The sequence below is a fragment of the Sycon ciliatum genome, chromosome 7 (assembly GCF_964019385.1).
Source record: "Sycon ciliatum chromosome 7, ocSycCili1.1, whole genome shotgun sequence".
NCBI lineage: Eukaryota > Metazoa > Porifera > Calcarea > Leucosolenida > Sycettidae > Sycon > Sycon ciliatum.
In genome coordinates, this window is record NC_088649.1 from 9,262,869 (window position 1) to 9,290,523 (window position 27,655).

General features: G+C 46.8%; 1 long non-coding RNA gene and 17 other non-coding genes across 18 annotated transcripts; all 18 read right to left on the reverse strand.

Moving 5' to 3' along the window:
- Window positions 1-743: 743 nt before the first annotated feature.
- Trnav-aac (transfer RNA valine (anticodon AAC)) lies at window positions 744-816 on the reverse strand. The gene has a single exon. It is a non-coding gene; the product is annotated as a tRNA-Val (tRNA).
- An 82-nt stretch (window positions 817-898) lies between these two features.
- Window positions 899-980, reverse strand: Trnal-aag (transfer RNA leucine (anticodon AAG)). Its single transcript has one exon. It is a non-coding gene; the product is annotated as a tRNA-Leu (tRNA).
- A 2,136-nt stretch (window positions 981-3,116) lies between these two features.
- Window positions 3,117-3,189, reverse strand: Trnav-aac (transfer RNA valine (anticodon AAC)). Its single transcript has one exon. It is a non-coding gene; the product is annotated as a tRNA-Val (tRNA).
- Window positions 3,190-5,075: 1,886 nt separating this feature from the next.
- On the reverse strand, window positions 5,076-5,148 carry Trnav-aac (transfer RNA valine (anticodon AAC)). The gene has a single exon. It is a non-coding gene; the product is annotated as a tRNA-Val (tRNA).
- An 82-nt stretch (window positions 5,149-5,230) lies between these two features.
- Trnal-aag (transfer RNA leucine (anticodon AAG)) lies at window positions 5,231-5,312 on the reverse strand. Its single transcript has one exon. It is a non-coding gene; the product is annotated as a tRNA-Leu (tRNA).
- A 5,752-nt stretch (window positions 5,313-11,064) lies between these two features.
- Window positions 11,065-11,137, reverse strand: Trnav-aac (transfer RNA valine (anticodon AAC)). The gene has a single exon. It is a non-coding gene; the product is annotated as a tRNA-Val (tRNA).
- An 82-nt stretch (window positions 11,138-11,219) lies between these two features.
- Window positions 11,220-11,301, reverse strand: Trnal-aag (transfer RNA leucine (anticodon AAG)). The gene has a single exon. It is a non-coding gene; the product is annotated as a tRNA-Leu (tRNA).
- Window positions 11,302-13,839: 2,538 nt separating this feature from the next.
- Window positions 13,840-13,912, reverse strand: Trnav-aac (transfer RNA valine (anticodon AAC)). Its single transcript has one exon. It is a non-coding gene; the product is annotated as a tRNA-Val (tRNA).
- An 82-nt stretch (window positions 13,913-13,994) lies between these two features.
- On the reverse strand, window positions 13,995-14,076 carry Trnal-uag (transfer RNA leucine (anticodon UAG)). Its single transcript has one exon. It is a non-coding gene; the product is annotated as a tRNA-Leu (tRNA).
- A 1,035-nt stretch (window positions 14,077-15,111) lies between these two features.
- LOC135821901 (uncharacterized) lies at window positions 15,112-27,621 on the reverse strand. Its single transcript, XR_010554401.1, has 5 exons — window positions 27,382-27,621; window positions 22,339-22,416; window positions 20,258-20,365; window positions 18,781-18,874; window positions 15,112-15,205 (listed from the first exon to the last, which is right to left on the reverse strand). It is a non-coding gene; the product is annotated as an uncharacterized LOC135821901 (long non-coding RNA).
- Window positions 16,515-16,587, reverse strand: Trnav-aac (transfer RNA valine (anticodon AAC)). The gene has a single exon. It is a non-coding gene; the product is annotated as a tRNA-Val (tRNA).
- Trnal-aag (transfer RNA leucine (anticodon AAG)) lies at window positions 16,671-16,752 on the reverse strand. Its single transcript has one exon. It is a non-coding gene; the product is annotated as a tRNA-Leu (tRNA).
- On the reverse strand, window positions 19,312-19,384 carry Trnav-aac (transfer RNA valine (anticodon AAC)). The gene has a single exon. It is a non-coding gene; the product is annotated as a tRNA-Val (tRNA).
- On the reverse strand, window positions 19,469-19,550 carry Trnal-aag (transfer RNA leucine (anticodon AAG)). Its single transcript has one exon. It is a non-coding gene; the product is annotated as a tRNA-Leu (tRNA).
- Trnal-aag (transfer RNA leucine (anticodon AAG)) lies at window positions 21,516-21,597 on the reverse strand. Its single transcript has one exon. It is a non-coding gene; the product is annotated as a tRNA-Leu (tRNA).
- Trnal-uag (transfer RNA leucine (anticodon UAG)) lies at window positions 21,674-21,755 on the reverse strand. The gene has a single exon. It is a non-coding gene; the product is annotated as a tRNA-Leu (tRNA).
- Trnal-aag (transfer RNA leucine (anticodon AAG)) lies at window positions 23,067-23,148 on the reverse strand. Its single transcript has one exon. It is a non-coding gene; the product is annotated as a tRNA-Leu (tRNA).
- Window positions 23,224-23,305, reverse strand: Trnal-uag (transfer RNA leucine (anticodon UAG)). Its single transcript has one exon. It is a non-coding gene; the product is annotated as a tRNA-Leu (tRNA).
- Window positions 27,622-27,655: the final 34 nt, after the last annotated feature.

The following is a 27,655-nucleotide window of genomic DNA, read 5'->3' on the forward strand; positions in this document are numbered from 1 at the left end:
AAAGTACTTGGTTGGCAGCGGTCTCACCACGGCGGCATTGTACCTCGTGAAGACTTCGGATAACTTTGACGTCATAGCCAAGGTTCCTCTCGAAACGTAGATGCTTCGTTTATGAAAATTGGTGAAGGAACTCCTTTGAACACCAGAGATATAATATGTTTAATGCCACTGTATATCAATCGATTGATATCGATCGATGGGGTCACAAAGGGTTAAAGGAATGCAGCAGAGTATGAGAGATTGGTGAATTGCATGCTCTTGGCCTTGTTCTCTCGATTGTATTTCAGAATGTGATGTTGAACATATCAGCATGTTTTTGCCCTCAAGGCCGATCCACAATACAACTTTTTGCGACGCGATACGTGATTTGCGGCAGATGCGACAAGAAAACGCCTGTCGCGAGCTGTCGCGTACAGTCGCAAGGCACCTGCCGCAGAAGTTGAAGAGAGTTCAACTTTCGCGACATGCGAAGCGCGACATACACAAACAGAGGACAGTTTCTACTCTGTGTGCACGCGCAGTGCACGTGGATAGCACCACAAGTGCATAGGGATGTCGCAAACACCAAACTTGAAGATTGTGAACCGTGTGTCACTGCCGCAGCTTAAAAGTTGTATTTTGAAACGTGGCAGGGATTTTACGTGTTTTACATCATCAATTTTTGTGCTCTACTTTGTTCGCATGCAACTGCATGGTCCCATTCCATAACTGTAGGGGCAAAAGAAAACAAAAAACGGAAGATTTGTTTCCACCCGGGATCGAACCGGGGACCTTTCGCGTGTTAGGCGAACGTGATAACCGCTACACTATGGAAACATGCTTGAGATACTGATGGACCGAGCATGCATACATTACCAGCAATATGATTCTGGCAAAAAATGGAAAAAAAGTACTTGGTTGGCAGCGGTGGGATTCAAACCCACGCCTCCGGAGAGACTGGAGCCTTAATCCAGCGCCTTAGACCACTCGGTCACGCTACCTCATATATCAATTCTGCATATTCCAAGCTGAATTGAATTCTATAAGCAAAATCTAACATGACGGGGAAAAAATTAACAATGGCAGCGGTGGGACGGTAAGTGTATGGATAGTGAGACGACAATACCATGTTTTCCGGGGTATAAGCCAAACCTTGAATATTCGTAATTCACCCAGAAACGTTGGTGCAGCTCGTACCGCGACAGTCAAATGAATGGTGATAAACAGGATAGATGTCTGTTTTTCGTGAGGAAAAAAAGGACAGGGTGCGGCTTAAAAACTCCAGTGTGGCTTATACTCCGGAGAACACAGTATTTAGTTCACATGTCGACGTATGGGGAATGCAACTATTCGTCCTTGTAGCTAAGTTAAAACTTGGTGTTCTGTGCGGAATTGTACACCGGACTGTACCACCCAGTATAATTATTATAATACAGTGGTTCTCAATGGACACCGAAGTCAAGTGAGTCAGCTCTGCACCCGGTACAAGTGAGAATACCAACCGGTGTTCGCATGTCTTGTTGTAGGGCTGAACACCGCCCGGCACGGTCTTGACTCACACAATCAGATATCATTGAGCTGCATGGTAACCAGAATAAAAAAATTAAAAAGTAAATTATCGTGTCCGTTCCCGAAGGAAACTCAAGACGGCCGCTAACACCCGGTAAACCCAGTGGCAAATGCAGCGTCTAATGGTAGGGATGAGTGGGTAAGTCTCACAATCACTGGCACAAGTGCCGAGAAAGACCCATTAGCCGCATCCATGTACCCCTTGTGCCTGGCCACAAGTTTCCAGTTGACTGTGGGTAGCAGCACGGCTGGAAAAACTGCTCCCAGGCAGAACTTGAACCAGGTACCTCTCGTATCTCAATCAGTAGTTAGGATGAGACTTACTAAATCAGTTCGCCTGGCGATGGCTAACATATGGCAGAAAAGCGCGGTCACACCCAGCGACCTGTGTTTGGCCCGTGCTGCAAACGCCTTGTCCTGAAAACAGTAAGTGGTCACGCCAAAAGGAAAAGTATCATGAGATTTGCTATAAAGATGAATTTTAACACAAACTCTACGAGCGGCCCTGTACAAAACAGATCATGAATGAAAGGGTATGAAAGAGTGTAGTAATTGCAGCCTTTGTAATCGGCTGAAAAGGTTGGAATGCGTTTAGCACAATCAATTTCAGCACTTTCAAACGGCTAAGAGTGCAGTAAAACTTGTATATCAATCGATCGATATCGATCGATGGGGTCACAAAGGGTTAAAGGAATGCAGCAGAGTATGAGAGATCGGCGACTTGCATGCTCTTGGCCTTGTTCTCTCGATTGTAATTTAGAATGTGATGTCGAACATATCAGCATGTGTTTGCCCTCAAGGCCGATCCACAGTACAACTTTTTGCGGCGCGATACGTGATTTGCGGCAGATGCGACAAGAAAATGCCTGTCGCGAGTTGTCGCGTACAGTCGCAAGGCACCTGCCGCAGAAGTTGAAGAAAGTTAAACTTTCGCGACATGTGACGCGCAACATACAGAAACAGAGTACAGTTTCTGCTCTGGGTGCACGTGCAGTGCACGTGGATAGTACTATAAGTGCATAGGGATGCGGCAAACACCAAAAATATTGTGAACCGCGTGTCGCTGCTGCAGCTCGCCGCAGGTGTCGCAAGTCGCGTCGCAAAAAGTTGCGTTTTGAACGTGGCAGGGAATTTACCAAGAGTACATAACCCCCCAGAGTGTGCAACTCCACTATGGGTGCTGTCCCGACAGAATTTCAAGTTGACGTCATTTTGATGATGCAATGCGCACTGCACACGGATTATCAGACGAATCCGGAACCTGTGGTTGACCGAAGCCGATCGATTCTGTACAAATTATTGCAACGAAAAACGTGTGATGCGTTGACACCCGTACACATGTTGTAAATCACTGGTGCGAGGAGCATTGCGACATAAATAATGACGTCAACTTGAAATTCTGTCGGGACAGCAGGGTATGTGGGAGTTGCACACTCTGGGGGGTTATGTACTCTTGATTTTACGTGTTCGAAATCAATTTTGGTGCTTTACTTTGTGCGCATGCAAATGCGTGGTCTGAGTAAGGCATTCCGTAATTGTAGGTGCAAAAGAAAACAAAAAAGAAGATTTGTTTCTACCCGGGATCGAACCGGGGACCTTTCGCGTGTTAGGCGAACGTGATAACCGCTACACTATGGAAACATGCTTGGAGTACTGATGGACCGAACATGCATACAGTACCAGCAATATGATTCTGGCAAAAAAATGGAAAAAAGTACTTGGTTGGCAGCGGTGGGATTCGAAGCTTGTAAATGTCCGTATTTCGTGCCAAAAGGTCTGGGCGCGGCTTGAACTCCAGTGTGGCGCATACTCCGGAGAATACGGTACTTAGTTTTGTGTGCTGAATTGTACACCGGACTGTAGCAGGCAGCATATCATAATGCAGTGGTGCTCAATGGACACCGAAGTCAAGTGAGTCAGCTCTGCACCCGGTACCACTGAGAATACCAGTGTTTGGATGTCTTGTTGCAGGGCTGAACAGCGCCCGACACGGTCTTGACTCACGCGATCGGATATCATTGAGCTGCATGGTAATTAGGATATAAAATAAAATAAAAAGTAAATTATCGTGTCCGTTCCCGAAGGGAACTCACGACGGCCGCTAAAACCTGGTAAACCCTAGCGGCAGATGCAGCGCCTAATGGTAGGGGTGACTGGATAAGTGTCACAACCACTGGCACAAGTGCCGAGAAAGACCCCATTACCCGCAGCCATGTACCACTTGTGCCTGGCAACAAGTTTCCAGTTAACTGCGGGTAGCAGCACGGCTGGAAAACCCGCTCCCAGGCAGGACTTGAACCAGGTACCTCTCGTATCTCAATGAGTAGTTAGGATGAGACTTACTAAATCAGTTCGCCTGGCGATGGCTAACGTATGGCAGAAAAGCGCGGTCACACCCAGCGACCTGTGTTTGGCCCGTGCTGCAAACGGCTTGTCCTGGAAACAGTAAGTGGTCACGCCAAAAGGAAACGTATCATGAGATTTGCTATAAAGATGAATTTTAACACAAACTCTACGAGCGGCCCTGTACAAGACAGATCATGAATGAAAGGGCATGAAAGAGTGAAGTAATTGCAGCCTTTGTAATCGGCTGAAAAGGTTGGAATGCGTTTAGCACCATCAATTTCAGCACTTTCAAACGGCTAAAGTGCAGTAAAACTCGTAAAGGCAACCACTCTGATAAAGCGATAACCTGCCTCGGAGGACCACAACAAACATTAATTTTGGTGCTTTGTTTGTGCGCGCGCGCGTGCGTGGTCTGAGGCATTCCATAATTGCAGGGGCCAAAGAAAAAGTACATGTACTTGGTTGGCAGCGGTCTCACCACAGCGGTATCGTACCTCGTGAAGACTTCGGATAACTTTGACGTGATAGCCAAGGTTCTTCTCGAAACGTAGATGCTTCGTTTATGAAAATCGGTGAAGAAGCACCAGAGATATCATATTTTTAATGCCACTGTATATCAATTGATCGATATCGATCGATGGGGTCACAAAGGGTTAAAGGAATGCAGCAGAGTATGAGAGATCGGCGACTTGCATGCTCTTGGCCTTGTTCTCTCGATCTCATTTCAGAATGTGATGTCGAACATATCAGCATGTGTTTGCCCTCAAGGCCGATCCACAATACAACTTTTTGCAACGCGATACGTGATTTGCGGCAGATGCGACAAGAAAATGCCTGTCGCGAGCTGTCGCGTACAGTCGCAAGGCACCTGCCGCAGAAGTTGAAGAAAGTTCAACTTTCGCGACATGCGAAGCGCGACATACACAAACAGAGTACAGTTTCTACTCTGTGTGCACGCGCAGTGCACGTGGATAGCACCACAAGTGCATAGGGATGTCGCAAACACCAAACTTGAAGATTGTGAACCGTGTGTCACTGCCGCAGCTTAAAAGTTGTATTTTGAAACGTGGCAGGGATTTTACGTGTTTTACATCATCAATTTTTGTGCTCTACTTTGTTCGCATGCAACTGCATGGTCCCATTCCATAACTGTAGGGGCAAAACAAAACAAAAAGAGAGTCTGTTTCCACCCGGGATCGAACCGGGGACCTTTCGCGTGTTAGGCGAACGTGATAACCGCTACACTATGGAAACATGCTTGAGATACTGATGGACCGAGCATGCATACATTACCAGCAATATGATTCTGGCAAAAAATGGAAAAAAAGTACTTGGTTGGCAGCGGTGGGATTCGAACCCACGCCTCCGGAGAGACTGGAGCCTTAATCCAGCGCCTTAGACCACTCGGCCACGCTACCTCATATATCAATTCTGCATATTCCAAGCTGAATTGAATTCTATAAGCAAAATCTAACATGACGGGGGAAAAAATTAACAATGGCAGCGGTGGGACGGTAAGTGTATGGATAGTGAGACGACAATACCATGTTTTCCGGGGTATAAGCCAAACCTTGAATATTCGTAATTCACCCAGAAACGTTGGTGCAGCTCGTACCGCGACAGTCAAATGAATGGTGATAAACAGGATAGATGTCTGTTTTTCGTGAGGAAAAAAAGGACAGGGTGCGGCTTAAAAACTCCAGTGTGGCTTATACTCCGGAGAACACAGTACTTAGTTCACATGTCGACGTATGGGGAATGCAACTATTCGTCCTTGTAGCTAAGTTAAAACTTGGTTTTCTGTGCGGAATTGTACACCGGACTGTACCACCCAGTATAATTATTATAATACAGTGGTTCTCAATGGACACCGAAGTCAAGTGAGTCAGCTCTGCACCCGGTACAAGTGAGAATACCAACCGGTGTTCGCATGTCTTGTTGTAGGGCTGAACAGCGCCCGGCACGGTCTTGACTCACGCGATCAGATATCATTGAGCTGCATGGTAATTAGAAAGATTAAAAAAAAATTAAAAATTAAATTATCGTGTCCGTTCCCGAAGGGAACTCACGACGGCCGCTAACACCCGGTAAACCCTAGCGGCAGATGCAGCGTCTAATGGTGGGGGTGAGTGGATAAGTCTCACAACCACTGGCATACGTGCCGAGAAAGACCCCACTAGCCGCAGCCATGTACCCCTTGTGCCTGGCCACAAGTTCCCAGTTGACTGTGGGTAGCAGCACGGCTGGAAAAACCGCTCCCAGGCAGGACTTGCACCAGGTACCTCTCGTATCTCAGTCAGTACAGTAGGATGAGACTTACTAAATCAGTTCACCTGGCGATGGCTAACGTATGGCAGAAAAGCGCGGTCACACCCAGCGACCTGTGTTTGGCCCGTGCTGCAAACGGCTTGTCCTGAAAACAGTAAGGGCCCGGTCACACATGCACTCGAAAGTAGCGTATACGCTGAAGCGAGGTCGCAGGAGCGAAAAATGGCATGGCAACGGCGAAAAGCGGAACTTCCGCTTCAGCGGAAACTCCAATCCGCTTCCTCCAAAATTTTCGAAGCGAGACTGTCGCTTCTGCGGATTCGCTTCAGCGGAAAACACCACGGTCTGCTGTATATGGACTTGCTACGAGAAATTTGTATGCGTATGATGTCCATGCAACAAAAATGCGTGCAAGATAGTCATTGACCTCGTCTATTCTCCGTACCGTATGCACCACAGTCCACTTTACTCTCATTTTCCGCCAAAGTAGGAGTTTGCCCTGTTTGTATGTGTGACCATACACGCGTGGTTTCGCTGGAGCGACACCAGGCTCGCTGCCGCCGAACCTCGTCGCCGAAGCGAATCCCAGTGCATGTGTGACCGCGCCCTAAGTGGTCATGCCAAAAGGAAACGTATCATGAGATTTGCTATAAAGATGAATTTTAACACAAACTCTACGAGCGGCCCTGTACAAAACAGATCATGAATGAAAGGGTATGAAAGAGTGTAGTAATTGCAGCCTTTGTAATCGGCTGAAAAGGTTTGTCGGGTTGAGCTCCCGGCAACTCTCGCTCTTGCGAGAGACTTTTGTTCCTTGACAATGTTTCCAGACAGATGAGTTGTTACTAGATGAGTTGCTTGAATAAGCCGAAGGCAACAGTTACTATATTTACGGAGCGCAGTAAGAATGACTCGTCCCTCAGAGCAGGAACGTTCAACGCTCGTTCCTTGAAAAGCAACATCAAGAAAATTACAATAATACAAGATTTCGAACAATACAGGCTTGACATCCTCGGACTGACGGAGACCTGGCTGAACGGAGCCGGTGTAGACACGTACGACAACGGACATGTTCTGTATCGTTCGGGTGGCTCGTCGTCCAGAGCTGGAGTTGGCCTTCTCATCAACAAGAAACTAATAAATAATGTGGAGTCGTACAAATTTATCTCCGAACGGATGATATCAGTTCGTCTCCGAAATGGACCTCGACCTGACAGCAACTCCCTCACGGTGGTCTGCTGCTACGCTCCGACGCTGCAACGCTCGACATCACATCCTCAGGAAACAGATGACTTCTACTCCGCACTACGAGGTATTGCCCGGGAGGTCAGTAGAAGAGATGATTTTATGATATTTGGAGACCTGAATGCAAAAGTAGGGAGCGCACGACCTGCTTCAGGAGGTGCAGTGGGATGTTTCTCCAAGCACGTATCAAGCAACGCGAACGGTGAGAGACTGATTGAGCTGTGTGAGGAGCAAAATCTGATTTTATGCAACACCATGTTCAAACATCATATGCAGCATCGTTCAACATGGTTCTCGGATGGGCTCGTACACAGGGATGGCCAACCTGTTCGAAACATGATTGATTTTGTGATTATGCGAAGATCAAACACAGTGCGCGTTGTGAATGCCAGGTCATACGGTGGATTCACAACAAGATCCGATCACCATCCGGTTATTGCAGATTTTCGACTAACATTCTGGCGGTGTACAACATCTAAAGCAACCAACGACCGCTGCTTCATCAAGTACAACGAACCCACACAAGACTCTGCTGAAAGTTTCAAAAATGCCATAGCAAGCACGTTGCCAGACATAAACACCCCGCCTGAAGATATTTCCACGCTAGACCAAACCTGGGAGAGATTTGTGTCATCTACCCATGCAGCAGCGGAAAAGGCATTTGGAAGAAAGAAACCACAGAAGAGGATTGCTAGAAGTACGAGCCCTGCTGTCATTGAGCTGTCAACTCAACAAAAAGAAATTCACAGCCGGATACATATGGAAAAAGATCCGAACAAGCGGAAAGAACTAACACAAAGTAGAAACAAGATCCTTCACCGTATCCGAGCATTACTCAGAAACGAAGGTGACTTATAATTATTGGCAGCACAAAGCGGAGGCAGTGGACGCATTACGACCGGATGCAAGATCGTACTTCAATGCCATCAAACAGCTAAAAGCACTTCGAAATCCTGACAAACCTTCCCCAGTACGACTCGCAAATGATAGTGGTGAAAATGTCACAAATGTAAATTGGAATTTGGAGGAATTCAGCAAGTATTTCGCATCCGTGTTTTACCGGAGCGACCAGCCAACGCTTTTCCCGGCACAACCTAACAGTAAGGCGAAAGACGAACCATTTACCTCTGAAGAGATTAGGAAGGCCATCATGCACCAGAAAATCGGAGGCGCTGTTGGATGTGATGGGATCAGTGCGGCACTGCTACGTACGGCTTCGACTGTCATTACTCCATGGCTGACTACCCTATTCAACTCCATTAAGGAACTCCACTATTGCCCACCTGACCTTAGATGTGGCCTTCTGGTGCCAGTATACAAACGAGGAAAACCTATGGGTGCACCGAAAAGTTACAGACCGGTCATGCTGCTATCAGTTGTTCGCAAGGTGCTGACCCGCATCATCACCATGCGTTCACAACAATCTACCACCTCATATGTACGTGAAAGTCAGGCAGGCTTTACACCCGGACGCTCCACGGCTGACGGAGTTTTCTATACGCGTGTTGTCATGTGCGAACGTGCACTACTCGGTGACTGGAAAAACTCTGCCGCACTATTAGACTTCAGCGGAGCATTTGATACCATTGTCCATGAGAAGGCGTTGGCGCGATTTTCAGACTCTGGAGCTGCCACTGATGTCGTTGCCACTCTGATCTCGGACACGACTGTGAGAGTGAAACTCAGTTCTCATTTAGGCAAAGCGTTTGCTACAAATATCGGAGTAGTACAGGGGGATCCGCTGTCTCCCATCATGTACAATGTGTATGCTGAGGGAGCCATGCGCCACTTTGATCCTATACTATCGCACTTATCTTTACCAGCACCAACCACCCAATATGCAGACGACACAACAATCCATGACACGGAGAGGCGAGAAGTCGAGGAGATTGTGGAGAAATCAAGTGAAAAATTCAAAGAAGATACTGACCTAATGTTAAATATTCAGAAAACACAATATATTACAGTAACTAAAGCCGACTCCTCTTGGCGATCTGTCAAGCTGCTTGGCTCTTTGTTAGGGTCCGCAGAGGATATTCAGGCAAGAATAGGTGCTGCGAATAGAGCGTTCGGCTCCATTTCGTGGAAGCGTCATAAACTGAGCTCCAGACTTTGTATGTTCTCTGCCCTCATTTTGCCTATCCTGTTGTATAACTGCGGACTGTGGGCCCTGACACAGCAACTCAGTAATCGGCTGGACGCATGGCACCGCTGAAAATTGCGGTACCTGCTTGGTGTGGTGTACCCTCACCACATGTCGAATGCCAAGGTGTACGCCTCAACGCGACAAGGCCCAGTCAGCACTACCTGTCGCAGACGTCGGCTGCTCTGGCTGGGCCATGTTGTTCGCGAAGGACGTAACTCAGCGTCCTACCAAGCACTGGAGATGGCAATTAATACCCGGGACATCAAGCGCCCACGTGGCCGACCCCATCTCAGATGGATTGACAATATTAAAAATGATCTAAAGCACGCCAATATTGATATTTCTGACTGTTTTGAACTGTCTCTAGACAAGAAAGAATGGCTGATGCTTGTGGAAAAATGTGCTGCGCTTGCGTAGTTGTTCTTACTGCGATACGTTCTAACAATAATGAGATGCCTTTTGTCGGCTCTTCTGCCTGGATTTCGTTGACAGATGCGTTAAGCCCATGGATCCTTCCATGAGTGACATGCGAACTGTAACTATTATTATTATTATATTAATCGGCTGAAAAGGTTGGAATGCGTTTAGCACCATCAATTTCAGCACTTTCAAACGGCTAAGAGTGCAGTAAACCCTGTAAAGGCAACCACTCTGATAAAGCGACAACCTGCCTCGGAGGACCACAACAAACATTAATTTTGGTGCTTTGTTTGTGCGTGCGCGTGCGTGCGTGGTATGAGGCATTCCATAATTGCAGGGGCAAAAGAAAAAGTACTTGGTTGGCAGCGGTCTCACCACGGCGGCATTGTACCTCGTGAAGACTTCGGATAACTTTGACGTCATAGCCAAGGTTCCTCTCGAAACGTAGATGCTTCGTTTATGAAAATTGGTGAAGGAACTCCTTTGAACACCAGAGATATAATATGTTTAATGCCACTGTATATCAATCGATTGATATCGATCGATGGGGTCACAAAGGGTTAAAGGAATGCAGCAGAGTATGAGAGATTGGTGAATTGCATGCTCTTGGCCTTGTTCTCTCGATTGTATTTCAGAATGTGATGTTGAACATATCAGCATGTTTTTGCCCTCAAGGCCGATCCACAATACAACTTTTTGCGACGCGATACGTGATTTGCGGCAGATGCGACAAGAAAACGCCTGTCGCGAGCTGTCGCGTACAGTCGCAAGGCACCTGCCGCAGAAGTTGAAGAGAGTTCAACTTTCGCGACATGCGAAGCGCGACATACACAAACAGAGGACAGTTTCTACTCTGTGTGCACGCGCAGTGCACGTGGATAGCACCACAAGTGCATAGGGATGTCGCAAACACCAAACTTGAAGATTGTGAACCGTGTGTCACTGCCGCAGCTTAAAAGTTGTATTTTGAAACGTGGCAGGGATTTTACGTGTTTTACATCATCAATTTTTGTGCTCTACTTTGTTCGCATGCAACTGCATGGTCCCATTCCATAACTGTAGGGGCAAAAGAAAACAAAAAACGGAAGATTTGTTTCCACCCGGGATCGAACCGGGGACCTTTCGCGTGTTAGGCGAACGTGATAACCGCTACACTATGGAAACATGCTTGAGATACTGATGGACCGAGCATGCATACATTACCAGCAATATGATTCTGGCAAAAAATGGAAAAAAAGTACTTGGTTGGCAGCGGTGGGATTCAAACCCACGCCTCCGGAGAGACTGGAGCCTTAATCCAGCGCCTTAGACCACTCGGTCACGCTACCTCATATATCAATTCTGCATATTCCAAGCTGAATTGAATTCTATAAGCAAAATCTAACATGACGGGGAAAAAATTAACAATGGCAGCGGTGGGACGGTAAGTGTATGGATAGTGAGACGACAATACCATGTTTTCCGGGGTATAAGCCAAACCTTGAATATTCGTAATTCACCCAGAAACGTTGGTGCAGCTCGTACCGCGACAGTCAAATGAATGGTGATAAACAGGATAGATGTCTGTTTTTCGTGAGGAAAAAAAGGACAGGGTGCGGCTTAAAAACTCCAGTGTGGCTTATACTCCGGAGAACACAGTATTTAGTTCACATGTCGACGTATGGGGAATGCAACTATTCGTCCTTGTAGCTAAGTTAAAACTTGGTGTTCTGTGCGGAATTGTACACCGGACTGTACCACCCAGTATAATTATTATAATACAGTGGTTCTCAATGGACACCGAAGTCAAGTGAGTCAGCTCTGCACCCGGTACAAGTGAGAATACCAACCGGTGTTCGCATGTCTTGTTGTAGGGCTGAACACCGCCCGGCACGGTCTTGACTCACACAATCAGATATCATTGAGCTGCATGGTAACCAGAATAAAAAAATTAAAAAGTAAATTATCGTGTCCGTTCCCGAAGGAAACTCAAGACGGCCGCTAACACCCGGTAAACCCAGTGGCAAATGCAGCGTCTAATGGTAGGGATGAGTGGGTAAGTCTCACGATCACTGGCACAAGTGCCGAGAAAGACCCATTAGCCGCATCCATGTACCCCTTGTGCCTGGCCACAAGTTTCCAGTTGACTGTGGGTAGCAGCACGGCTGGAAAAACTGCTCCCAGGCAGAACTTGAACCAGGTACCTCTCGTATCTCAATCAGTAGTTAGGATGAGACTTACTAAATCAGTTCGCCTGGCGATGGCTAACATATGGCAGAAAAGCGCGGTCACACCCAGCGACCTGTGTTTGGCCCGTGCTGCAAACGCCTTGTCCTGAAAACAGTAAGTGGTCACGCCAAAAGGAAACGTATCATGAGATTTGCTATAAAGATGAATTTTAACACAAACTCTACGAGCGGCCCTGTACAAAACAGACTATGAATGAAAGGGCATGAAAGAGTGTAGTAATTGCAGCCTTTGTAATCGGCTGAAAAGGTTGGAATGCGTTTAGCACCATCAATTTCAGCACTTGCAAACGGCTAAGAGTGCAGTAAAACTTGTATATCAATCGATCGATATCGATCGATGGGGTCACAAAGGGTTAAAGGAATGCAGCAGAGTATGAGAGATCGGCGACTTGCATGCTCTTGGCCTTGTTCCCTCGATTGTATTTCAGAATGTGATGTCGAACATATCAGCATGTGTTTGCCCTCAAGGCCGATCCACAATACAACTTTTTGCGACGCGATACGTGATTTGCGGCAGATGCGACAAGAAAATGCCTGTCGCGAGCTGTCGCGTACAGTCGCAAGGCACCTGCCGCAGAAGTTGAAGAAAGTTCAACTTTCGCGACATGTGACGCGCGACATACACAAACAGAGTACAGTTTCTGCTCTGGGTGCACGTGCAGTGCACGTGGATAGTACTATAAGTGCATAGGGATGCGGCAAACACCAAAAATATTGTGAACCGTGTGTCGCTGCTGCAGCTCGCCGCAGGTGTCGCAAGTCGCGTCGCAAAAAGTTGCGTTTTGAAACGTGGCAGGGAATTTACCAAGAGTACATAACCCCCCAGAGTGTGCAACTCCACTATGGGTGCTGTCCCGACAGAATTTCAAGTTGACGTCATTTTGATGATGCAATGCGCACTGCACACGGATTATCAGACGAATCCGGAACCTGTGGTTGACCGAAGCCGATCGATTCTGTACAAATTATTGCAAAGAAAAACGTGTGATGCGTTGACACCCGTACACATGTTGTAAATCACTGGTGCAAGGAGCATTGCGACATAAATAATGACGTCAACTTGAAATTCTGTCGGGACAGCAGGGTATGTGGGAGTTGCACACTTATGTACTCTTGATTTTACGTGTTCGAAATCAATTTCGGTGCTTTACTTTGTGCGCATGCAAATGCATGGTCTGAGTAAAGCGGGATTCACAGAAGCTTTTTTGTGATGCGACACGCGGTGCGACAGGCGCGAAACCGAGAAAACCCCAAATCGCAGCCATGTCGCGGCCCACGCAACTGCCGCAACTGGGCCATCGCAGGCCATCGCAGAAGTTGAGCTTGGCTCAACTTTTGCGATGCGATGCGACAAGCGATTTGGCGTACAATTTTGACCTTTTCTACAGCAAAGTTGTACAAAGGTTCAAGAGTTGCCTATAAATTTGTACAAGTTGTATCAAACCGCGCGAATATCATGGTGACGTAGCCAAATCAGCAAGACTTTGTCACATCACTGACTTCTTCTGTGAATGGTATTTCGCGAGTTCGCATCGCACGCGTCCGTCGCAGATCACATCGCATCGCAAAAAAGCTTCTGTGAATCCCGCTTAAGGCATTCCGTAATTGTAGGTGCAAAAGAAAACAAAAAAGAAGATTTGTTTCCACCCGGGATCGAACCGGGGACCTTTCGCGTGTTAGGCGAACGTGATAACCGCTACACTATGGAAACATGCTTGGAGTACTGACGGACCGAGCATGCATACATTACCAGCAATATGATTCTGGAAAAAATGTTTAAAAAAGTACTTGGCTGGCAGCGGTGGGATTCGAACCCACGCCTCCGGAGAGACTGGAGCCTAAATCCAGCGCCTTAGACCACTCGGCCACGCTACCTCACACACCAACCTCACATACTCCAAGCTAAAATCTTTCAAAGCTAAAGTGGAGAAAAAAGTCAATGTTGGCAGCGCGGAACTGGCAAGCAACAGAGAGGTTCTGTTTTCAGGTAACGGTAAGTGTATGGATAGTGTGACGACAAAACCGTGTTTTCCGTAGCAAAAAGAATGGTAATAAACAGGGTAACATGTCCGTATTTCGTGACAAAAGATCTAGGCATTTGTGTTTTTTCTGATCTTCTCTTTCTCATTTCTGCTGCATTCTCAGATGCTCCCATAAGTCTATCATTCATAGTATACCCCCTTGGCCCGCACAGTCCATGTCGATTCCGATACCGAAATGGTCGGAGGAGTGCACTGCGCCTGACCAGCACAGCTCTTGTAGCACCTACTACTCCTTTGTTGTCTTTGTCTCTTTTATTACCCCTATTACTTTGTAGGGATGTGCACATAGTAAAAAATTAAAAAAAGGCGCGGCTTGAACTCCAGTGTGGCGCATACTCCGGAGAATACGGAACTTAGTTTTGTGTGCTGAATTGTACACCTGACTGTAGCAGGCAGCATATCATAATGCCGTGGTGCTCAATGGACACCGAAGTCAAGCGAGTCAGTTCTGCACCCGGTACCACTGAGAATACCAGTGTTTGCACGTCTTGTTGCAGGGCTGCACAGCGCCCGACACGGTCTTAACTCACGCGATCGGATATCATTGAGCTGCATGGTAATTAGGATATAAAATAAAATAAAAAGTAAATTATCGTGTCCGTTCCCGAAGGGAACTCACGACGGCCGCTAACACCTGGTAAACCCTAGCGGCAGATGCAGTGCCTAACGGTAGGGGTGAGTGGATAAGTCTCACAACCACTGGCACACGTGCCGAGAAAGACCCCATTAGCCGCAGCCATGTACCCCTTGTGCCTGGCCACAAGTTTCCAGTTAACTGCGGGTAGCAGCACGGCTGGAAAACCCGCTACCAGGCAGGACTTGAACCAGGTACCTCTCGTATCTCAATCAGTAGTTAGGATGAAACTTACTAAATCAGTTCGCCTGGCGATGGCTAACGTATGGCAGAAAAGCGCGGTCACACCCAGCGACCTGTGTTTGGCCCGTGCTGCAAACGGCTTGTCCTGGAAACAGTAAGTGGTCACGCCAAAAGGAAACGTATCATGAGATTTGCTATAAAGATGAATTTTAACACAAACTCTACGAGCGGCCCTGTACAAAACAGACTATGAATGAAAGGGCATGAAAGAGTGTAGTAATTGCAGCCTTTGTAATCGGCTGAAAAGGTTGGAATGCGTTTAGCACCATCAATTTCAGCACTTCCAAACGGCTAAGAGTGCAGTAAAACTCGTAAAGGCAACCACTCTGATAAAGCGATAACCTGCCTCGGAGGACCGCAACAAACATTAATTTTGGTGCTTTGTTTGTGCGCGCGCGTGCGTGGTCTGAGGCATTCCATAATTGCAGGGGCAAAAGAAAAAGTACTTGGTTGGCAGCGGTACCACGGCGGTATCGTACCTCGTGAAGACTTCGGATAACTTTGACGTGATAGCCAAGGTTCCTCTCGAAACGTAGATGCTTAGTTTATGAAAATCGGTGAAGGAATACCAGAGATATAATATTTTTAATGCCACTGTATATCAATCGATCGATATCGATCGATGGGGTCACAAAGGGTTAAAGGAATGCAGCAGAGTATGAGAGATCGGCGACTTGTATGCTCTTGGCCTTGTTCTCTCGATTGTATTTCAGAATGTGATGTCGAACATATCAGCATGTGTTTGCCCTCAAGGCCGATCCACAATACAACTTTTTGCGACGCGATACGTGATTTGCGGCAGATGCGACAAGAAAATGCCTGTCATGAGCTGTCGCGTACAGTCGCAAGGCATCTGCCGCAGAAGTTGAAGAAAGTTCAACTTTCGCTACATTCGCCTGGACGACATACACAAATGGAGTACAGTTACTACTAGTATACTCTGGATGCGCGTGCAGTACACGTGTATAGTACTACAAGTGCAGTACACGTGGATAGTACTACAAGTGCATGGGGATGCGGCAAACACCAAACTTGAAGATTGTGAACCGCGTGTCGCTGCTGCAGCTCGTCGCAGGTGTCGCAAGTCGCTTGTCGCGTCGCAAAAAGTTGCGTTTTGAAACGTGGCAGGTATTTTACGTGTTCAAAATCAATTTCGGTGCTTTACTTTGTGCGCATGCAAATGCGTGGTCTGAGTAAAGCCCGATTCATATTTCATCTCGCGTACGGGAAACCCATCGCACGACCGTCGCGCGATGGGTTTCCCGTACGCGAAATAGTTGAGCTCAGATCAACTTTTTCGCGACGCAACGCGTTTCCCGTACGCGACATGAAGTATGAATCGGGCTTAAGGCATTCCGTAATTGTACGGGCAAAAGAAAACAAAAAAGAAGATTTGTTTCCACCCGGGATCGAACCGGGGACCTTTCGCGTGTTAGGCGAACGTGATAACCGCTACACTATGGAAACATGCTTGGAGTACTGACGGACCGAGCATGCATACATTACCAGCAATATGATTCTGGCAAAAAAATGTTAAAAAAGTACTTGGTTGGCAGCGGTGGGATTCGAACCCACGCCTCCGGAGAGACTGGAGCCTTAATCCAGCGCCTTAGACCACTCGGCCACGCTACCTCACACACCTCCCCCACATACTCCAAGCTAAAATCTTTCAGCCACAATATTGTCGTTGTGGACAAACAGTCAATAGTGACAGCCGAGAGCTGAAGAGTAACAGGGAGGTTCTGTTGTTTGAACTTTTCAGGCAACGGTAAGTGTATGGATAGTAGACACCCTTAGCAAACAACGTTATGTTGTAACGGTATTATCGTAAGGGGGAAAATACCGTGATCTGGGTTCGACCTTTAGCAAGATGCACGCTATTTTTAGTACGCTGTTGCCACGAGATTAGCTTTGATTTCGCGCGGTACAACCATTTTTGTCACCATATACGCGATACAAGGTGAAATGCGTACGGACTATGAGAGGTTCTGCTATACGTGAAACGTAGAGAAATCACGTAGAGAGCAGGTGTCTGGGTTAGAGTCTACGGCTTCGCATGTTTTGGCTCCAGATTTCTACGCGGAGATGGGGTTCTCTACGTTGTGGCACACGCAGAGAAAATGCGTACGGATTTGCTGGGTATCGATCAACTGCATGCAGAAAACTGCCAAATATGGAAGGGGAAATTCCCAGTACACATTCTACTTGACTTCTCTGGGTGAAACGTAGAGCAGAACAGCATTTCTTTACGTTACGGGAACGCGAAGAAAGTTCGCGTGATTCTTTGCGTCGCGTTCCCAAAACGTAGAGCAGAACCTCCCTAGTATTTGGCTAAAACATGTACCGTTGGTCACAACGATAAATCAGCCCCCATAACGTTTATACGCTGCAGCTTCAACGCTATTTGGGTGATCAAGGTACGAGTACCGTAGAAAATAGCGTTACCGTTGCTTGCTAAGGGTGTCTAATGTGACGGCAGAACCGTGTTTTCCGGGGTATAAGCCACACGTTAAACCCAAAAAATGTCAGTGCGGACCGCACATTAATGTTAACCCTTTGTGACCCCATCGATCGATATCGATCGATTGGTATACAGTGGCACTAAAAATATTATATCTCTGGTGTTCCTTCCCCGATTTTCATAAACAAAGCGTCTACGTCTCGAGAGGAACCTTGGGTATCCCGTCGAAATTATCCGAAGTCTCTACGAGGTACGAAGCCGCCGTGGTGAGACTCGAGGTCGGCAGAAAACTGAAAATTTTCACACTGCGCTTTGCAGGGGTTTTCCCCGGAGTGCTACGTCATACTCAAGCATGCTGCACACCAAAATTTTGCGCTTGAAACGAGCTTTCCGCTGTAGTTTATTTGAAGTCGATGTGATAAAGGAGAATGAAATGGCGGCTGTTTGAACTTTGCTGGAGCTGTTCACGCACGGCTGCTGTTTTGAGCGGCATTCTAGGCCATGCAGAGCAGAGGCCGTGCAGGTAGCTGGCTTGAGTGTGGTATTAGTCGCTTCGTCTTGAAAATACCTTTCCAGCGGTGGCAGGTTTGTAAAAATCGGTGAATGTTTGGCAGAGATACAAGCGAAAGCGCATGTTATTTGGAGGTGAGTAAATTTTCGTGCTTTCAGTGGGGTCACAAAGTGTTAAAAAGCATGGTCATAAACAGGGTAGATGGGTAGGGTATTTCGTGCCAAAAGATCTGGGTGCGGCTTGAACTCCAGTGAGGCTTATACTCCGTAAAATAACAGTTATGGTACTTCGTTTTCTGTGCTGCATAATGCAGCAGTGGTCAATGAACACGGATGTCAAGTGAGTCAGCCCTGCACCCTGTACAAGTGAGAATACCAGTGGTTGCATGTCTTGTTGTAAGACTCCACAGCGCCGGGCACGGTCTGGACTCACACGATCGGATATCATTGAGCTGCATTGTAGTCAGGATCAGACTTGAGCCTCCCCTCGATTTCGTTATTCCTCTCTTTCTTTTTTAGCCTCTGACCGCTGGAACTCAGTTACGTCATCGGTCTGCCTTGCTGCTTCGCCAAGTCTTTTTCGTATCGCAATCCTAGATTGGCTAGGGTACCCCGTAAGGAGACCATAGGTCTGTGGGGACTGCCCTAGAGAAGTATGAATAAATCATAATAATAACTTACTGACTCACAATCAGTTAGCCTGGCGATGGCTGACATATGGCAGAAAGGCACGCCGGTCACTCCCAGCGAGCTGTGTTTGGCCCGTGCTGCAAGCGGCTTGTCCTGAATACAGTAAGAGGTCACACCAACAGGAATCATATCAAGAGATTTGCTAGGAAGATGAATTTTAGCACGTGTACACCTTGAACCGCAACTCGAAGAGTGGTAGAGTGCAAAAACATACCATGAATGAAACGGCATGTAAAAGTGTAGTAACTGCAGCCTTCGTAATCGGCTGAAAATGCTTGAATGCGTTTAGCACCAGGAATTTCAGCCCTTTCAAACGGCTGAGAGTACAGTAAATCTCTCAAGGATGCCACTCTAGACCCTAGTAAAATAATAAATACTACTACTACTACTACTACTACACTCTGATAAAGCGACAACCTGACTCGGAGGACCACAACAAACATCAATTTTGGTGCTTTATTTGTGCGCGCACGTGCGTGGTCTGAGCCATTCCATAATTGTAGGGGTAAAAGGAAACAAAAAAGAAAGTCTGTTTCCACCCGGGATCGAACCGGGGACCTTTCGCGTGTTAGGCGAACGTGATAACCGCTACACTATGGAAACATGCTTGGAGTACTTGTGGATCGAGCATTCATACATCACTAGCAATACGATTCTGGCAATAAAAAAGGAAAAAATGGATTTGGTTGGCAGCGGTGGGATTCGAACCCACGCCTCCGGAGAGACTGGAGCCTTAATCCAGCGCCTTAGACCACTCGGCCACGCTACCTCACACACCTCCCCCACATACTCCAAGCTAAAATCTTTCAGCCACAATATTGTCGTTGTGGACAAACAGTCAATAGTGACAGCCGAGAGCTGAAGAGCAACAGGGAGGTTCTGTTTTGTTTTCAGGAAACGGTAAGTATATGAATAGTGTGACGACAAAACCGTGTTTTCCGTAGTAAAAATAATGATGATAAACAGGGTGGATGTCCATACTCCGTGCCAAAAGGTCTGGGTGCGGCTTGAACTCCAGTGTGGCGCATACTCCGGAGAATACGGTACTTAGTTTTGTGTGCTGAATTGTACACCGGACTGTAGCAGGCAGCATATCATAATGCAGTGGTGCTCAATGGACACCGAAGTCAAGTGAGTCAGCTCTGCACCCGGTGCGAGTGAGAATACAAACCAGTGTTTGCATGTCTTGTTGTAGGACTCCACAGCGCCCGGCACGGTCTGGACTCACACGATCGCATATCATTGAGCTGCATTGTAGTCAGGATCAGACTTGAGCCTCCTCTCGATTTCGTCATTCCTCTCTTTCTTTTTTAGCCTCTGACCGCTGGAACTCAGTTACGGCATCGGTCTGCCTTGCTGCTTCACCAAGTCAATTTCGGATCACAATCCTAGATTGGCTAGGGTACCCTGTAAGGAGACCATAGGTCTGTGGGGACTGCCCTAGAGAAGTATGAATAAATCATAATAATAACTTACTGACTCACAATCAGTTAGCCTGACGATGCCTGACGTACCGGTATGGTAGAAAAGCACGCCGGTCACTCCCAGAGAGCTGTGTTTGGCCCGTGATGCAAGCGGCTTGTCCTGAATACAGTAAGAGGTCACACCAGAAGGAAAAGTATCCTGAGATTCGCTATGAAGATTAGTTTTAGCACGTGTACACCTTGAACCGCAACTCGAAGAGTGGTAGAGTACAAAAACATAACCATGAATGAAACGGCATGAAGGAGTGTAGTACTTGCAGCCTTTGTAATCGGCTGTAAATGGTTGAAAGCGTTCAGCACCAGGAATTTCAGCACTTTCAAACGGCTGAAAGTACGGTAAAACCTGTGAAGGCGGCCATTCTGATAAGGCGTACATATCACACATAAAGTATGAAAGGCACATAGTATGGCAGGACAAAATCAAAAACTGCTTCCATCGCCAGGTCCTGTGATAACTGGAAGTTTGCCCCGGTGTTCCCCGTTCTGTATGACAATCAGCAATCAGGCGCATGCCCCGTATGAGTTCCTGGGTGCCTGGAACCCCCCCCTTTTCTTTCGCTCAAAATGCAGGATTTTGCTTCGTTTTTGGAATTTTTCCCGGGGAGGCTCCCGGAACCCCCCCCCCCCCTCTTGAAGGGCACCGGCGCACGCGCCTGGCAATGCGCAACAGAAATTACCTTGCTGCTGCAGTAAAACCGGTGCAAGATGTAGAGTGATTTACTCTACAAAAAAACTTTGCCGTGGGATGATTCTCCTGGACCTCACTGACACTCTCGTTTAGGGGTCGACACAAAGGTTTTTTGTCGTCCCTGAAACGAACATCGTTCATTTCGTACTCGGACCCCCTCCCCTCCCTCTGACACGAACACAGCTTGCTATGCTGGACGACGAAAATCCCATGCATGTACAATCATGTCATATGTACAGTGTTGGTCGACTTGCGATTTTGGCTCGCACCCCTCCCCCCCCCCCCCCCCCCCCCCAAGGAATCATGTTCATTTCAGGGACGACAAAACACCTTTGCAACGACCCCTTATAATCATGTCGCAACCAAGCAACTACAGTATTATTCCCAGGACTGATCACTCGCCGACAAAAATATTATCTGTTTCCACCCGTGATCGAACCGGGGACCTTTCGCGTCTTAGGCGAACGTGATGAAACATGCTTGGAGTACTGATGGACCGAGCATCCATACATCACTAGCAATAATAATGATTCTGGCCAAAAAATGTAAAAAAGTACTTGGTTGGCAGCGGTGGGATTCGAACCCACGCCTCCGGAGAGACTGGAGCCTTAATCCAGCGCCTTAGACCACTCGGCCACGCTACCTCACACACTAATCTTAAATATTCCAGGGTGAATTCTATCATCGAAAGCTGATATGGCGGAGAAAAAAAAGAAATCCTGGCAGCGGTGGGATTCGAACCCACGCCTCCGGAGAGACTGGAGCCTAAATCCAGCGCCTTAGACCACTCGGCCACGCTACCTGGTACATTAACTTTGATGCCCTCTGTCATAGTAAAATCCGACAACTCACGCCTCTTGAAGCCAGTTACGCTGAACACCAGTTTGTTTGTGTTTTATTATTTTACTTGGGCATTCCCAACAGACCCTAAGGTCTTCTTACAGGGTGCCCATGCTGAATGAATGTGTTAAGTTCCTGGCGAAATGAATTGGAGACCAGTTAACTACACACATTGAAGTCTGGTGGAATAACCGGGGTGGGCGCCCCTTTTTTACTTTTATTTTTTATGAAAGTGCACATGCCTACATATAGAATGGAAGACAAAAACAACAACAACATCAAGAGAACATAGGGGACTACAATGGCCCTTATCCTCTTAACGCGTACGTACACTGTACTTCATGTACACACACTGTAAACTGGAGCAGCAGTTCTCACGGCTGGAGGCCAGTGCCCCGTTGCCACTTGCGGGCTTCTCAACGGATTTCAATGTCCAAAACAATATACATTAAGTGACAACGGGATCAAGGCGCAGGTGCAGCGCCGAAAGCGGAGCCAAACCTGCTCTAAAGAAATTTAGCAGCTGCCAGCAGAGCTCCGCTTACGGTCTTGTGTCATCTTGACGAAGATTTCCTCCCGAACGCCGAGATATTGTATGGGTAAACAGCGAGGGATATAGTGATCTGTAATGGAGGGAGAAAACACAAGCAAAACAAGGTATTTTGCCAGCGCTGTGGAATACTATGCCAGAATCACTTTGAGACAGGCTTGTTTCACCCAGGACAACACCATGGATCCTTTGTGTGTGTCGGGTGAACATCATACACATTACACTAGGGGTGTATGTCCAAAATAAGACTGCACGTATGACCAGGGAGTCCGGAATGGTGCTAGCAACTTCGGCGATAGATTTTATAGGAAAGCTTGTTGTTCACCGCACTGGAGCCCTCGCTTTTCCGCAGATCTGATTTGACACTTGATTGACTCATGACTTCCATCCAGAGGACACAAAAGTCCATCGTACCTTTGACTCGCAAGCTACACTGATTAGGGGTGAATTCCCCGAAACACTGCGTATTGATCAGGCGAGGAGTGGTGCTTTCCTGCAGGATTGCAGAGTAGAAGGTCCGATGGACTTCACGTGTGCCCTGGATGGCAATCATAAGTCAGTCAAGTGTGAAGTCAAGTTGGCAGAAAAGCGCGAGCCCCAGCGTGACCAAGGAGTCGTCAAACAGATGTTGTCAAAAGTATTTCGACGACTTTCTTCATACAACTGTACAAAAATGAAGGAAATTCAGCTTTGCCACAGAAAATGCGAGAAAAAATAGATGGTTGGCAGCGGTGGGATTCGAACCCACGCCTCCGGAGAGACTGGAGCCTTAATCCAGCGCCTTAGACCACTCGGCCACGCTACCTCACATATCAATTCTGCATACTCCAAGCTGAATTCTATCAACAAATTCTAACATGGCGGAGAAAATAATGAATCATGGCAGCGGTGGGATTCGAACCCACGCCTCCGGAGAGACTGGAGCCTAAATCCAGCGCCTTAGACCACTCGGCCACGCTACCCAGTACATGGAACTAAGAGGATGGTTGTCCATTGGATTCTGGGTGTACTTCAGCAGTGCAAGGTGTACTTTGGAGATGCTTTGGGCTTTTGTCCTTTTGAAAACTACAGGTAGACTCCCTCTAATTCGAATACGGTATAATTCGAACATTCTGTGTAATTCGAACTTTTTCGTCGTACCGATCTTCTGCAAGTCACTTCAAGTCGAAATCGAATGCATAATTCGAAGTACGAAAAGTGCGCCGGTTGGATAATTCGAACCCAGTCTTCGTACAGAAGAGCTGTTTACAGTACATTGGCTATGTCCTTTGAACGCTTATTTCGAAGTAAGATTGAGTTGCTATCCTTGTAATTCGAAGTTCATTCTTTTCTCCTTCTCTAGCCAAGAGTAGCTCAAAAATCGATCGATGGTCCGCTGCAGGATCGACTATAGCGTTCAAGAAACCCACCTTCTCTCGAAATTTGATTCAAGCCCGTGCGAGGCAAATTGCAAAGGTTTGATTGAAGACGACTTCTTCCAGGTGGCTGACTCTCTTCGCGGATCTCGATGGCCTTTCTTACCGCGTCAGCTCGTGCGCGGAGATGTTGGCGCACAACAACACTATTGTCGTAAATATTGTCTATGCCTTTGCTCCACTTCCGTTCTTCAGAACGACGTGCTGCTGTCCAACGGCCTTTCATGACGCGGATTAGGCAGCGCAGTTCTTTTCTGTTGAAATTGTTTCAGGAAAGCTGCAGTGACTGACAACTTCTTCACTAGAAGATGAAGATAATGTCAAAATGATTTTGTGTTGATCCAGTGTTTTGATGATCCGTGGACCGTTGTACATGACCCGTACCTATGTTCCGTTGATGCAAATATAAATGTGCAAAAAATATTCAGCATGCGATTTCAAGCATTTTGACATACATATCAGTGCATGGGGCTGCATTTGGATAATTAGAAGTTCTGGATAATTCGAAGTTAGGGCCTGGCAATTTGAGGTTCGAATTAAAGGGAGTCTACCTGTACTGTATATCAGGAAATTTTCGGATGGAATTTATTTTCGTACGATTTCGTACACGGCCTCTTTTGTACTAAAATTAATTCCGTACTAAAATTTGTTCATGTGAAATTATGTACACTATACATGCATACTGCATGCGAACACGTGTATTTAGCATGCAGCACTGTACGAAACCCTCTATCGGGTGTTAGCGGCCGTCGTGAGTTCCCTTCGGGAACGGACACGATAATTTACTTTTTTTCTTTCTTTTTTACTGTACGAAAATATAATCCGTACGAAAGGTCGAAATTCGGCTTTGTCCGAAAATATTTCCATCCGAAAATTTCCTGTTATACAGTATGCTGCAGACTCGGTACTGGTCTTAGCTCTTTTGAATGACATCGGTTACAAGACAAAACTCATTAGTAGACAACGATCTAAAATCCCCTGACGCCTGAAACGCACTTAACAGAGACGTACAGTGAAACCTGTCTAAGACGACCGCTCAAGGGACCTTCTAGACATGGTCTCTGTAACCAGGTGGTCTCCTTATCCAGGATCATTTGACTGGAAATGGTATCCCTTGATCCCTTGGTTTCAGTGGTCTTCTAGGACAAGTGGTCGCCCTATCCGAGTGGTCGCCTTGACAGGTTTTGCATGCATGTACATGTACATGCAAGTCTGGATAATAGACAAAGCCCGCTATGAGATTTATACGCGAATTTGAAACCCCTCGGGTTGTCTACTAGCAAAGGTACTGTAAAACTCGGAATTTTCCGTGGTGTAGTATTTAGATCTAAAATTCATTGTTCACACTGTGTGCCATGGCTTGGTTGAATTTCTTATAATTATTTAGTCGAACATGAGTATAAATTACCTGTACCAAATTTACCGAAAATAAATCTCCACCGAAAGTTTCCGGTTTTGCAGTAGATCTCTAGTACGAATGGTTCCAAGGCAAACAAGAAGACTCGAGGGAACCAGCTTCGGAGAGGCGGTTCGACCCGGCCTGATACTGCCCGGTATTGCCTGATGCTTACTGATGGCACGAAACTTTAGTTTTCAGTTGCCGTTAATTTATTCCTCAGGTTGTTCTATTCTCGTGCAAAACACTCTGGCACTAGGGGCACTGAGCGGTGTCCTCCGATAAAGGAGTGTTGAGGCGTGAACCAGTCTACAAAACACTGCTATGGAGCTGTTACGAACCCTCGAACCCAGATAGCGGCGAAAGAGAAATTTCAGTCTTGTGCCTGTCACACACCCATTTGAAAATCTGAAGGGTCTCTTACAATGCAAAGAGAAAAGGACCTATATGCTACTAGTTATGACTAACATAGTAACATAATCTTTGAATACTGCTAGTGGTGAAACGAATATACCGAATGTTCGAATATTCGTTCGGTTTGACACATTCGAACGAATATTCCTCATGGCGAATATTCGTTAACCTGGTATGCAGAATCAACCGGGCGACTGCAAACTTTCGTAACTTCGTGAATACTTGACCGAATCGCTTCATTGAAAGATCTATCGGCATAAGCAAACTCTCAGCTGTTGTTTAGAAGCCATCCGAACGCAATCCGAGGGCCTGGAGGGGAGGTATGGCGCTCGAACGAAAATCACGTCTCAAGCTCAAGCTGTTTTTTTTAGCCTGTGAAAGGCACTTCAGCTGGGGATTTTTGTGAAAAATGACCTAGAAATGATGGACAAATATAATTATGCCTTCGTTCGTCATGCCTAATAATAGTGACAATATCCAATAAAATGACTGAGAGGAGGGCATGTGATGTCATCCGTGTTAACGAAAGAATATCCGTTCGTTCGTTCGTTAAGCCGAAGAATATTCGGCTACTGGGTTTTGATATTCGTTTCACCACTAAATACTACTAATTATTGGATCAACATCTGGGTCTCCAACTGAGAGAACCCACCCTACTCTACCCACGTACTCTACATGGTCAGAAGCAACAAACGGTCAACATTGCGAATAATGACCCTCGTCATGCGTGAGAAAAGTGTCGTTGTCCGTGCGAATTGACGCTATTCGTGATGTTGAAAGCATGCAGTCAAAGTGTTCACTAGGCATGAAGATTGTGTCGGTTATTTGCAAGTTCAGTAAAACCTGTAACTAAAGACCACCGTGACTAGCAACCAGCCTGATACTACAGTAAAACCTGTAACTAAAGACCACCGTGACTAGCGACCAGCCTGGTACTACAGTAAAACCTGTAACTAAAGACCACCGTGACTAGCGACCAGTCTGGTACTACAGTAAAACCTGTAACTAAAGACCACCGTGACTAGCGACCAGTCTGGTACTACAGACCACTTTGCCAGGCACGGACTGTATCACATTAATATATCATGGCTGTGCAGTGCAAACCTCCAACTAAGGACCACCTGCCACTAAAGACCGCTTTCTCTGGCCCCGAGGGGTGGTCGTTAGCCACAGGTTTTGCTGTTGTTGTCATACCCGGGTCCTTACCACGAGGTTGACTGTAACCAACTTTTCTGAATGGACAGCACATTTGCATGCACGCACGTATTAAAGCCTGACTTCCTTTGGCAGTGCAGCTCGTGCCATAAACACTGCGAAATTCATGATTAATTTTACAATAGGCAGCAGTAGCCCTTGGCGGATGGTGCAGGCAGAAGATCGGCAGAACCAGGTTACTTGATAATTTTTCTGGTATGACGTCAAGCATGTTTGGTATGGGGATACAGAGAAGGAGCAGAATTTGAGGAATTGTCCGCCATAAGCATTGTATTATTATATTATTAAGGTTCCGCGAATTATTTCAATGCTTTTCGAACACTGAACAGAAACTGCCCATTTTTTCGAGCATCATCCGCCAGCGCGTAGGCAGTCATGCAGTCGCACAGACTCAGTCCTGCTCTGGTCCACGGCAAGCAGGCACGACTGTCGTGAACAACTCGCTACAACCGAGCCATGATGGCAGTGGGAAATCGGACTCACAAGCAAAGCAGATATCGAAGCCCATCGGCCGCGAGCAGCTCCAACACACGCAGAGCCCGCAGGCCTGGGAAAACCCGGAATGGTAGTTTCGAAAACAAATTTCAGAAGTTCATACCTGAAGTTTGAAGTCCGCGGTTCCTTCGTGACAAGCTAGCGTGGTCCGTCGTGGCTTGCGACTCATTCAGCTGCAACTCTCTCTGGAAACACTACGGGTACCATATCAATACATTTCATTCTTCCTGATAGCTAGGCTCGGTCTACAGGTGGCCCACAAGCAAATTATTTTCTTCAACAATGGGAGGCTTGAAAGCTCAGCACAGGTTACAAATTTCTCATGTGCACAACATGAGATGAACAGAAACTACAGCTGGATGTGTGCATTTGAAAAA